The following is a 12350-nucleotide window of genomic DNA, read 5'->3' on the forward strand; positions in this document are numbered from 1 at the left end:
AGGGAAGTAGACGCTGAAACAGGAGGTTAGGGACGCTGTTGTGTTTCCTTCACTGCTCTTTGAGTTCTGCCTCTCATTAGAAGGAAGACTAGACTACAGGCTAACGTTTAAAGCTAAGCAACAGGGCACAGGGCACAGGCTAATCGTAATAGCAGAATTGTTCACAATATGATATAACTTTCCATGTGAGTCCACTACTTGCTTCCAACCTCAATGCCAATATCTCTGTTTCTCTCTCTCCATACCCCCCCCCCCCCCACACACTCACCGATCGTGAAACAGTTGTCATAGCAACCGTTTAGTAACACATCTGTGTACCATAGTGTGTCTGTGAGCGTGCACGCGTTTGCATGTGCATGTGTGACCGTGCAGGTGTTTGTCCGTGCATCGTTAACGTGCATTTGTGAGAGTGTTAGCGTGCGTACGTGCAGACAGGTGTGGCGTGCCCCTCCGCTGAGCGAATCTAATCTTGCGACAACGGAAGCCGATTCTCCGTAACCCTCCTCTGTTCACGCCAAAGGACTCTTCTCTCAAACAACTGAAAAGAAAGTGTCTGCGTGGTGTGATGGAGTGAGGAGTGAGACGTGGCAGAGAGAGAGAGAGCAGATAAGAGTGGATAATCGTTTCCAACGTGTGAAACGAAAGGCAAAGACTCAGTCCATCTCTTTGGTTTCCTGTCTGATTAAGGACCAGACAGGTCTTGTTCTCTATTTTTATATCCTGGAGCTTTGCAGAGCAAAAGTCACATTTGTCTCCAGCATCGTATTAGGGGAAAACTTTATTTATTTTGGAGAGCCTTGAGACTTTTGGGTGAAAAATGGGAATCACATGATTTTTTGCAAGCTTCTCATGACACACGTATCATGGAAGATTTTCTTTTCTTAAAGGGGCTACTGCAGAGTTTTTTAGGATTCAAACATCTGCAAAACAATTATTCTGAACACAATGTGGGTCAATCCATCATCTTGCAGCGTGGGATCCAGCCCTGAACTTGCCGGAAAATAGGCAGTTTTCAGTGGGCGTTTCCTTTCAACCACTCTGTCTTTTGGGAGATCATCCAGCGATTTCTGCTTTCGTTTATTTATTTTTTATTTTTTATTGCATAAGGAATGTTCTTCTGCTTCTGCTCTATCCCCACCATAATGAACCGCATTGACCCACTGCACAAAGTACCGCTGGTGGTCTGGATCACTTTATAGACCAGGAAGTGCCCGTCTGAGGAGCCCCATTGGCTACCTCGTTAACGATTGAAAATATCTGAATTCTCACGGTCGCGACTTTACGGTGAGACTGACGAGGAAAGCGGCAGTTTTAAGAGCTTGAATTTCTAACAGATATACTATACCAAATTAACTATTTATGCTCGCAAAGGCAAGGAATAGGTGGATTTGTACAATAGGACTTTTTTAGGACCTTTAATCAGCTGTCCACAAAGTTGAATTTGACTAAATTGCATGTGTGTTCTCTCTCTCGTTCTTCGTCTTCATCATTTGGTAGTCGCACACATCCACACATGTTCGTGTCCTCCCAGAGGTAGTCTGGAAAGGTACGCAGGGCGGTTGTCGGCTCTTCGCTTCCCTCCCCTGCTGTGCAATTGGGATAATTTATGACGAATCGCCGTCCCTGTCATGTTTCTCTGACGCGACGGCTCTTTTATGTGTGTGTTCAAAGGGGCCAGAGCCAGGCTGATATACGATTCCTCTCAATTTATTTGACAAGGCGTTTGATTTATGAATAACACACACACACACACACACACACACACACACACACACACACACACACACACACACACACACACACACACACACACACACACACATAAAAACTCTCCACCGAGAGACACGACCCCACACATAGAAACAAAAATGGGGACAGTTGCAAAATGGCGGCTTTGGGAGAGATGGAAGCTGTCAGTCTTGGTTTTGCTCCCCGGGTCGTTTTAGGGGATTCATTCAGCTGTGACAGCTGAAAGCCCGCTCCTATTTATTGATCCCAGTCCTTGTCAGTGTGTCCCCACCCCCTAATTTAGGTTCACATACACATACACACACACACACACACACACACACACACACACACACACACACACACACACACACACACACACACACACACACACACACACACACACACACACACACACACACACACACATACATAGGCAACAGTTGGATAAATTGCAGAAGACTTGCACAAATAATTCCTCTCCATCCACATGAACATCACACATACACACAGACACACACACACACAGATACACACACACATACTAAGACACATACTCCCAAACACACACACAACACACACATGCACACACACACGACAAATACATACATAGGCAAGTGATGGACAGATTCCAGCAGACTTGCAATGAAAACTCTCTCCATTCCCATCAATAATCTCACACACACACACACACACACACACACACACACACACACACCGAAAATTATATACAAAGGCAACACACAGACAAACACAAAGACATGAACAAATAGCAGCCGCTTGCACTGAAATACCCTCTCCATCCACATCAACAATCAGACACACACACACACACACACACACACACACACACACACACACACACACACACACACTCACACAGATGAGGCGACACGTACATATACACACATAAAGACACACACATACATACATACTCCTTCATGAACAGGGACAAGGACAGATTTCCGCAGGCTTGCATTGAAGGAGCCCTTTCCATCCACATCAACGCACACACACCCACACATTTATGAATGGAACGAAAACACTTGCACATACCAATCGTAAGCCCAAGAGTGGCGCGGTGACGTAGCCCATGATCCAAACGCCTCCTCTCCCTCTTCCCGCGACCAGCGTCTGCCCACGACAGCGCGCCCCTGTCCCCCTCTCCCCATGCGTTTGAGTGCAGTGTTGATGCTGGGAGCCACTGTCGCCAGTGGCCCGTGAAGCTCCGTGAGTGCGTCAGGGCTGGGTGAGGGTAGGATGGGATGGGTATGGTGGCGGTGCGGGGGGACGACATCTGGTGTCTTAAGGAAAAGCCAGAGAACATCAACACGGACGTACAGCTGGAGGTAGCTGCGTGATGACCTTCGTGTCCCGGCCCCCGATGGCATCATAATCCCATTAACTCATCGTTCACGAGCCATGAAGCACCCAAGCTCGCACTCTCTCTCTCCCTCTCTCTCTCTCTCTCACTCTCTCGCTTTCTTTCTCTACCTCTCTCCATCTCGCTCTCACTCTCTCTCGCTTCCTCTCTTCCTCTCTCCATCTTATTTGCTATTTAACCTTTATTTTTCCAGATAAAACATTAAGAACAGTTTCTTATTTACAATATTTATCTGGATATCTATCTCTCTCTCCCCCTCTTTCAATCTCTCTTTCCCTCTCCCTCTCTTTCTCTCCCTCTCTCTGTCACTCTCTATTTCTCGCTCTTCATTTCTCCATCTCTCTATCCCTCTCACCCTCTCTTTATCTCTCTCACTGTCTCTCTCTCCCTCTTTCCATCTATCTCCTTTCTCTCCCTCTCTCTTTAACTCTCTCACTCTATATCTGTGGGGAGAGTTTGGTGGTTAGAGCCATCAGAAGAAGAAGAAGGTGTGTGTGTGTGTGTGTGTGTTGGGGCGGGGGGGTACATGTTATATGAGGATCCGGACATGAAAGGTCGCTGAGGTAAAACATTTTATCTGTTTTTCAAATCCCTCCCCCCCACAAAAAGGTCTTCATGTAAGAGGGTGGCTGGCAGGAGGGGATTTGTGGAGGGATGTTGCTCACTATGTCAGTTGAACTAATCGACCGCACCAAACCCCTGTCTGGTGGTGGATGTCGGTTCACTGCTTCTAAACACTCCTGACAGACTTCTAGCAACTCACGGCCACCCTGTTAAGTGCTTTAAGAACAGGGCTTGCAGTGGGTTTTCTATGGGGAGATTTATATTTGACAATATTTTTGGGTGTATTTTTGTTTTCTCAGTAAACGATGAAGAGGTTTTTGTTTGTTTGCATGGAATATGTGCCTATCATACCACAACATGCAAACAAACTCTAACAGGGCTCTTACAAAAGTTAGGGAGTTAAGATTGTTTAGCATTGACAGCTAAATGACACAATACGATTCCTAATAGGGTCTTAAAATAGAACATGACTTTTATGTCAGGGTTTAGTCAAATCGCTTGGGGACTTTTAACAGGTTTTGTTTTGATTCCTTGTTTCATTAATAGCCCAAAGTCTTGAGGGAAACTTAAGTAATCTGGGGATTTGTAAGGTAAACAATGACTTGAGTAAAAAGCTTAATCACAATGTTTTACCCAAATAAAGAATTAGCTTCTATGAATGTCTGTAGTTTTAGCGTAATTGCAGCTTATTCAAATGATTTGTTCAGTGGCTTAAGCAGAAAAGGTCGACATGAACTTGCAGTATTTTGGTTTCTCTTTAGTAAGCCACAATTAATCAAATTAAAGGACTCATTTGTGTAAGATTTGTTGTCCAGTGAAGTGTGGGATACACAGGGACATTCTCATTACCAACAGCAGAGAGAAATCCAGACATACTGAACCCCATATTAAAGGACTACTTTAATGCCTTCTTTTCAGGCAAAACATTAATCTCCGGGTGTGTTATGAAGTCCAATTCTCCCACCTCAATTGGCTTCATTTCCTTAAAACACCATTTAGCTTTTCAGTTTTCGTCTACAATTGCATATTTATATTTCCATTAATGGTTTGTAAATTAGCTACAAAACGGTAGCATTCAAACTGCATTCGTCCACTCTCCCAGAGCCCTCGGCCCCATCTTGTGCTACAACCCCGGGCGCCTCACCTTTCCTTTCCAGCCCTATTAGCGCGTGAGATATTCACACGCTCTGAACCTAACAGCCGACGCACCAGCACGTAGCTGCCGTTCACCCACGCCCCGGCTTGTCTCCGGAGTTAAATCTCCTCGCTCGCTGCTCCCCCCCCCCCCCCCCCCCCCCCCCCCCCCCCCCCGCTGGGTCCACAGGTGTTTTCGGGGCGGTAAATTAAAGTTGGCATATCCAATCAGGCCCTGGCGTCGGGCGAGAGCCACCCCGCCTGGCTGGGGGCCGGCGAGGAGAGAGAGGGAGACATCTGGGTAGCCAAGACCCTGAGGCGGCCCCATTCATCCACCGGGGGCCCCGTGCCGGGCCGCGGCGACAGGGGGAGGGGAGGGGCTTGGCACCGCACAAGTTCACACACAAGTTGTCATGTTTTTAAAACCTGAATGTCACTGAGTTCCTGATTTAGCTTCTTATTATTGCTTGTATAGATGATGTTATTTTTCTTCAAACTAGTATGGTGCAGATCATCATCATAAGCAGTAATATTCCCATTAACATCATATCAACATCCTTATTGTTTCACACATTTGTAACACTTTAGAATAAGGGTACATGTATTAAAGTAATGAGCATTAACTATTTGCTAATGGTGTTCATGTTTACTAATGGTTTTCATGTTAACAAGGGTAATGGTGTTCATGTTAACATTTATACATTATTTAATAGGATCCTGATCTTGGAGGCCATCGCAGGTCATCTGATGACAAATGAACGCTGAGTACACCATGGGAATATATCTCACAGACGGTGTAGCAGGATGATGGATAAGAGACTTCCCCTTCCCTCTGCCTGTCTAGAACGTTGTGTGTGGTTCAGGTGAGGACAACAGTTCGCCTAATCTCCATAAACGGATCAAAGCTTACAAAAACCCAAAATCTCGTCGGTTGCCGATGGATTCGAGATTGTTACTCTCCACAAGGGGTGCTTACCTGTAGGCCCCCAAAGCATGCTCTAACGTGATTGGTCAACAGTGCTCGGAGTACAAACAGACTACAAACTGAGACCAGAATGCTTCCGATCCCAAAGTCTTGTTCTGTTCCCTATGTTTTCTGCAATCTAATGCAAATATCTGTCAGTAGAGATTAACCCCAACCCTAACCCACTAAACCTAACCACTATGCCAATGCTGTGTAATAATGCATTGTACTGCATGAGCTAATGTTAATTAATGGCTACTCAATGTATCCTTATCGTGTTAGTGTTCCCTATGAATCGGACTCTTTGTTGACGTGTACTTGCAGGGGACCACAGGTTCGTGTTCAGACGGTTTCCCTGCAGCCTCGGCCGGCGGTTCTCTGGATGGAGTGGGGGAACCATCAATCCCTAACCCCCACCCTCTAATGAATTATCATCTCCATGGCGACTCCCGCCCTTCCATCCGCCACCTCTCTGTTCTCGGTCACGCTGGCTCGGGTCACGAGGATGGGCAGCCGTGACCGTCTCGGGCCCCGGCAAATGACCGGGCCCTCTGACGGGTCGCAATGAACACAGGTGGATACCACACACATACACACACGACCGGCACACGCACACACACACACACACACACACACACACACACACACACACACACACACACACACACACACACACACACACACACACACACACACACACACACACACACACACACACACACACACAATGTGCACGCACACAAACACAAGAATAGCACTGACTGAGGAAATTTAAGATTTAGATTACAATTTTTACAATACTTTCTTACTCATAAGGAAACATTCTATGTACCGGTATTATTCAAGAAAACTGTTTGAAGGCTATTAAGAAATGCCCGCTTTCTTAATAGCCTTCAAACAGTTTTCCTTTTTCTTTGCAGTCATGGATTTCCATTGAAAGGGGATTTTCTCGCAATTTTTCTCTCTGGATCCAATTGATTTAAAGAGCTAGAAAAAGCCCCATTTAATTGAGCCGTGGGTGGATGGATGGTCACTCGTAATTTCAAGCAATTTCGAACACAAGTGACAGTTGAAGTGAGCACGTGAAACAGTCTGACTTAGGCCTATATACTCGTCAAGTCGTCATTGTGCCTGGATTTCAACAATGATTTTGGTTGTTGTTGTTGTGGTGGCCTTTCAGTCAGATTCGGGAGAGAGAAAACTCTTTGGGTGACATTTCACCCACAGAGCTGTTCTTCACACCTCCACCGACTGCACTCCGATTCTCTCAGGCGCTCACCGATACTTCCTTTCAGGCGCTCACCAATGCTTCCTTTCATGCGCCGTTTACTCCGACAAAGTGACCGTTTCATTGCCGTTAAACAACCGTCACTCCCGACGTCGCGTAGAGCACGAGAGCAGGAAGTTACCTAATTAGTTGGAGGAGGCGGGTGAGTCCAGGTAAATAAATAGAAGGCATTTTCTAGTTCACATAACATTTCCTTTTTGCATTGTTTTTTTAATAATTCTGTAAACTCTCTTCCACGGCGTTGTAGCAAACTTTGGTTCTTTATTTGGTTGTTTGTTACGGCGTAGCGACCGACACGCGCGCTCGCAGCCTGACGTGCGTGGGCTCTCAGGGCCGGGATTACGTATCGCCGTGCTCCGCCGTCTTCTCTGGGGTTCTACTGGCCCCGCGCTACGGAGCTTTTCCTTCACAGCTAAGTGAGCGCTGGACGTTTATCCCCGCGGTGGGAGGCAGGAGGGATCTCAGTGTCCGCTCACACAAATATTTACCAAAAATATATAGCGCGTTGGGTTCCTGCACGTGCGCAAAGTAGGCCTAGGTATACCTGCAAAACTAGACATATATTTGATTACGCACGCGCGCGCGCACACACGCACGCACATTCAGATTCAGCTTTATTGGCCAGGTTTGCGAACAAACGAGGAATTTGTCTTTGGTCCCTTGGCTCTCTATGTAAAACACTCAACATTTAACCTATTGTTAATATATAAAAAACAAAACATGCAAATATTCTATCTCTCGCTCTGTCCCTCGCGCACGCACACACACACACACACACGCACGCACACACACACACGCACACACACACACACACACACACACACACACACACACACACACACACACACACACACACACACACACACACACACACACACACACACACACACACACACACACACACACACACACACACACACACACACAGACATATTCTATCTCTCTCTCGCTCCGTCCCTCATACACACACACACACACACACACACACACACACACACACATATTCTATCTCTCTCTCTCTCTCTCTCTCGCTCTGTCCCTCATACACACACACACACACACACACACACACACACACACACACACACACACACACACACACACACACACACACACACACACACACACGCCACCATACTCTTGAAAGCAAGCCAACTTTGTTATCTGTTCTAGCCTATAATCTATTAAGGGCTATTAGAGTTGTATTTCATTATATGCTGTTCTATATCCAGACAAGGCAAAGAAAAACACAAATGGTGGCAACACAACCGCAGAGACGGCACCTCGTGTTGCTCACCTCGTGTGTCAGTGAACCTTCCTTCGCGCCGCTAAGTGAGCGGAGCCTGTGTGGCGGACGGCGGCCCATCTGCATGTCATTACGGTGCGGGGCCTCAATGCTAATGGAGCCATTTTACCCGGCAATAAGCGGTGAGGGGAACATTAGCCGCCGGCGAGATGTGGGGAAACGCGCCGCATTGATGAACGCGGAAAACTATCCGAGCATCGCTTAAAAGCCTTTCGGGCCGCCGCGCGCCAACAATGATTCTAAATATTAATATCCCCCCGTACCTCTGCTCCGTCGCACAGGGACCAGCGGACAGGGGAGGGGGCAAAGGCGTGCCTGTGTTTTGGTATACCGACATCTCGTCCTCCAAGTCGATTGATCCCCTGTGGGCTGACAAAACCCTATAGAAGGAATAACTATTATACAAATGCATCCATGAGCGGAACAACTCGTCTCCTTTTGTGGTAGTGTTCATTGGGACGACTGGGCTCCAACGGCTGGGGTTTCATATGATGTGTGTGTGTGTGTGTGTGTGTGTGTTTCTTCGTGTGTGTGTCTGTGTGTCTGTCTATGTGTGTGTCTGTGTGTGTGTGTGTGTGTGTGTGTGTGTGTGTGTGTGTGTGTGTGTGTGTGTGTGTGTGTCTATGTCTATGTCTATGTCTATGTGTGTGTGTGTTTCTTTGTGCGTGTGTGCGTGTGTGCAAGTGCGTGTGTGTTCTTGTGCGCGTGACCCTACACGGAAATCCTGCATTCAGAGTGTGTCCGTCAGCACGTTTCTTGAATAAGCAAAGAAACAATATAACCATTCAGGCTTAGCTTTACATTAGCGTCCTGTTTACTCAACTACTGTGCAGTAAGCAATGTAACAGCATGGAACTAATGTGTAACAACATTATTGAACAGCATCTAACTACATCCTCAGCGGCAAACTGACGTGAACGCATGAAGAGGTTGGCAATGACAAGGTTGAGGAGGAACAGCGCTTTCGGATTCCAGCAGAAGATCCACATGGCAACTACGTTTCCCAGAAGCCCTAGTATGATGCCTAAGGTGAGGGTGGGCGACAGGATTATGCCTGCCAGGCCCTCACCCCCAGCCCCCAAAGGGGTCTGGGTGGGGACAGACTTCTTCGTGGTGGGTAGGGGTGGATTGTCAATAGTGAGGTTGAATGCAATTTTTATTTTGTTTCGTTTTTTTTCTGGTGTGGATTTTAAGATTTCTGAGATTAAGATGTGAAAGTTTTTGTTGGGTTTGTTGCTCATTAGCGAGGGCTTTGTTTTCTTTACGTAAACAAACACATTTGTAAAAAAATGATGCTCCAACACAATCATCAAATATAATGAAGTTCTTATTTTCAGAGTGTTGCCAGTATACCAGGATTAAAGACAAATTAAGAGTTAGAGGGAATGTGGGCATTTGTTTTGCTTCCTCCTCACCTTTACTTCCTTACTTCTGAAGGAATAGGACCACAACAATACATTAAGGATACAAGTTCTTATCCTTAATAAGATTTAATTAATTATTAATTAATTAATACTATAAATACTAATGCTTATAGTATTTAGTATTTATTATTGTATTTATTGTAGTATTTAAGTATTTTAGCATATGAGGGAATGTGTGTTTGTTATGTTTGTTATGTCTGTCCACGCTGTTGTGACACTGTAATTTCCTGTAAAGGATTATTAAAGGATCTATCTATCTATCTATCTATCTATCTATCTAAGGTCTTCATGATAAGGAAACTGTTTGCACATTTCCTGTAACAATGGTTCTTTACCAAAATCCTTCAAAACACCCGGATATAATAAACCGGGTCTTAATGTTCCTGAAGGGTGGTTAGGCTAAGGGGTTGAGGTTACGAATAGGGGGAAAAGGGGGTTCCAAACTATGGTATAGGGTTGGACTGCTGCACACAATGCACATTTCTTATTACATAATGAAACTTTTATAAGGACACTGTCATGTGAAGTGTGACCAGTAAATCTATAATAAGATGCATGCACACACACACACACACACACACACACACACACACACACACACACACACACACACACACACACACACACACACACACACACACACACACACACACACACACACACACACACCACACAACCACAGATGCTTACATACAAACACACAGCCAACAAGCTACATAAAGAGGGCCTGTGTCAACCTCCGTGTGTTTAGACGAGCCCTGATTGCATGTTTTTAACATGTTGACGTTCCCCCTTAATCCCTGTTTGTAATTAGCTGGGTCCCACCGTGGCTGGTAAAAATAGAGGTGATTAAAAGCAGGATAATCCAATCAAACACGCTCCTTTATGAAGGCACAGAGTTCACCGACAAGGTGGCTGGCTTCACACACCACACTAACAATCATCCTCGTGCATGTGCACGTAGGGACACATGCAGACACACAACCACACATGCACATGCCCATTAGGGGTGCAAGCAAGCAGGCAACCTAGAAAAATACATTGAGACAGAAAATACGTATTTGTACACACCATGCACCGTAGTGTGTGTGTACTTTCTGGGGTCGGGAACAATGCTAATTAATCCACATCTCTTTTTTTTTTCTCCCTCACAGAGTATCCAGGAGCTTTCATCCTATCTGTTCCCCAATTAGAACAGGTCCCTGCTGCGGTGTTAGTGGTGGGATTAAGAAGGGAATTATGGGCGAATGCTAATGTTTCAAATCCTGCTTTGCCTTTGCGTTTGCCTTTCCACATCAGATGCTTGACAGCTATCAGGCTTTTAATAGCAGAGGCGTCTGTCTGTGCATGCGTGCATGTTTGTGTGTGTGTGTGCATGTGTGTATGCACAAGTGTGTGTTTGCACGTTTGTGTCTGTTTGCACGTGTGTGTTTGCATGTGTGTGTGTGTGTGTGTGTGTGTGTGTGTCTGTGTGTGTGTGTGTGTGTGTGTGTGTGTGTGTGCATGTGCATGTGTGTTTGCACGTGTGTGTGTTCAGGACTCTTCTTACTGAGTAATCGCGGATACGAGTGGGGATATTACAGTGATTGGCTGAAATGTCGACATGTGTTTGCATGTGGATAACTGACAAATGAACAGGATGACTCTCCTGTGTTTGGATGGGAATCAGGCACCAGGGCTTTGGGGTAGCTTGTCATGCCAGGCGGTGGCGTAACTTGACATACATACCACGCTCAAATAACAACTCAGAACTTGGAAGCTTCAAGTGTGAGTGTTCCGCCTTACCAGTAGGTAACCCTGGAAGGGTGAGGGGGGAACTGTTATTGCTGAAGGTGAAGAATAAATTAATTTATGCTTATTTAAAAATTAAAAAAATTAAAAAATATGAAGATGAAAGGAGATGCCGCTGGTAAGTACACTTTTGAGTTAATATGGAAATATAGAAGATTTAGATTTTTTTTTATCCTTTTTTGTAACATTTACAAATATCAATGATGCAAACACATATTCCATGATTGCACATCTAACAATGAGTTACAACGTAAACAAACTATTTTTTATTATGTCATAGCGGGGAAATCTGTCATGATTTCATGATTGATCTTGATGCTAAAGTCAAGTCGTACAAACCGTAACTCTGATAATGAATTTCCGACATTTAATGATGAGTTGGACAACTGATCAATTAATGTGAACAACTTGGAGCCCGTGTTTTTCACAGGTTCGTTATGTCTTGAACACATTAATATTACATTCTGCAGCAACCCCAAACCATTAGAATAAACCAGGTATATTTCTCACTTTTCCCACCAGGCTTATTCTCTCTACGGGGGAAGGTTCCTGTGTCTCACTCCGTACTGAGCATGTGCGCCTGTGATCCCCACTTTGAGAGCGCAGTGGTGATTAAAGCGTTATAAAAATAAACTTTGAGTGAGTCGCCTTGACGTCTCCCTACCTCCCTCCTCCAATCTCCCTCCTCCCCTTCCTCATCCCTCTCTTCTCTCATCAGGAGCGAGGGCAAGATATTCCCCTCGATGCCGACGCCCCCTTTTCCATCC

Source organism: Gadus macrocephalus, chromosome 18 (assembly GCF_031168955.1).
Source record: "Gadus macrocephalus chromosome 18, ASM3116895v1".
NCBI classification, from domain to species: domain Eukaryota; kingdom Metazoa; phylum Chordata; class Actinopteri; order Gadiformes; family Gadidae; genus Gadus; species Gadus macrocephalus.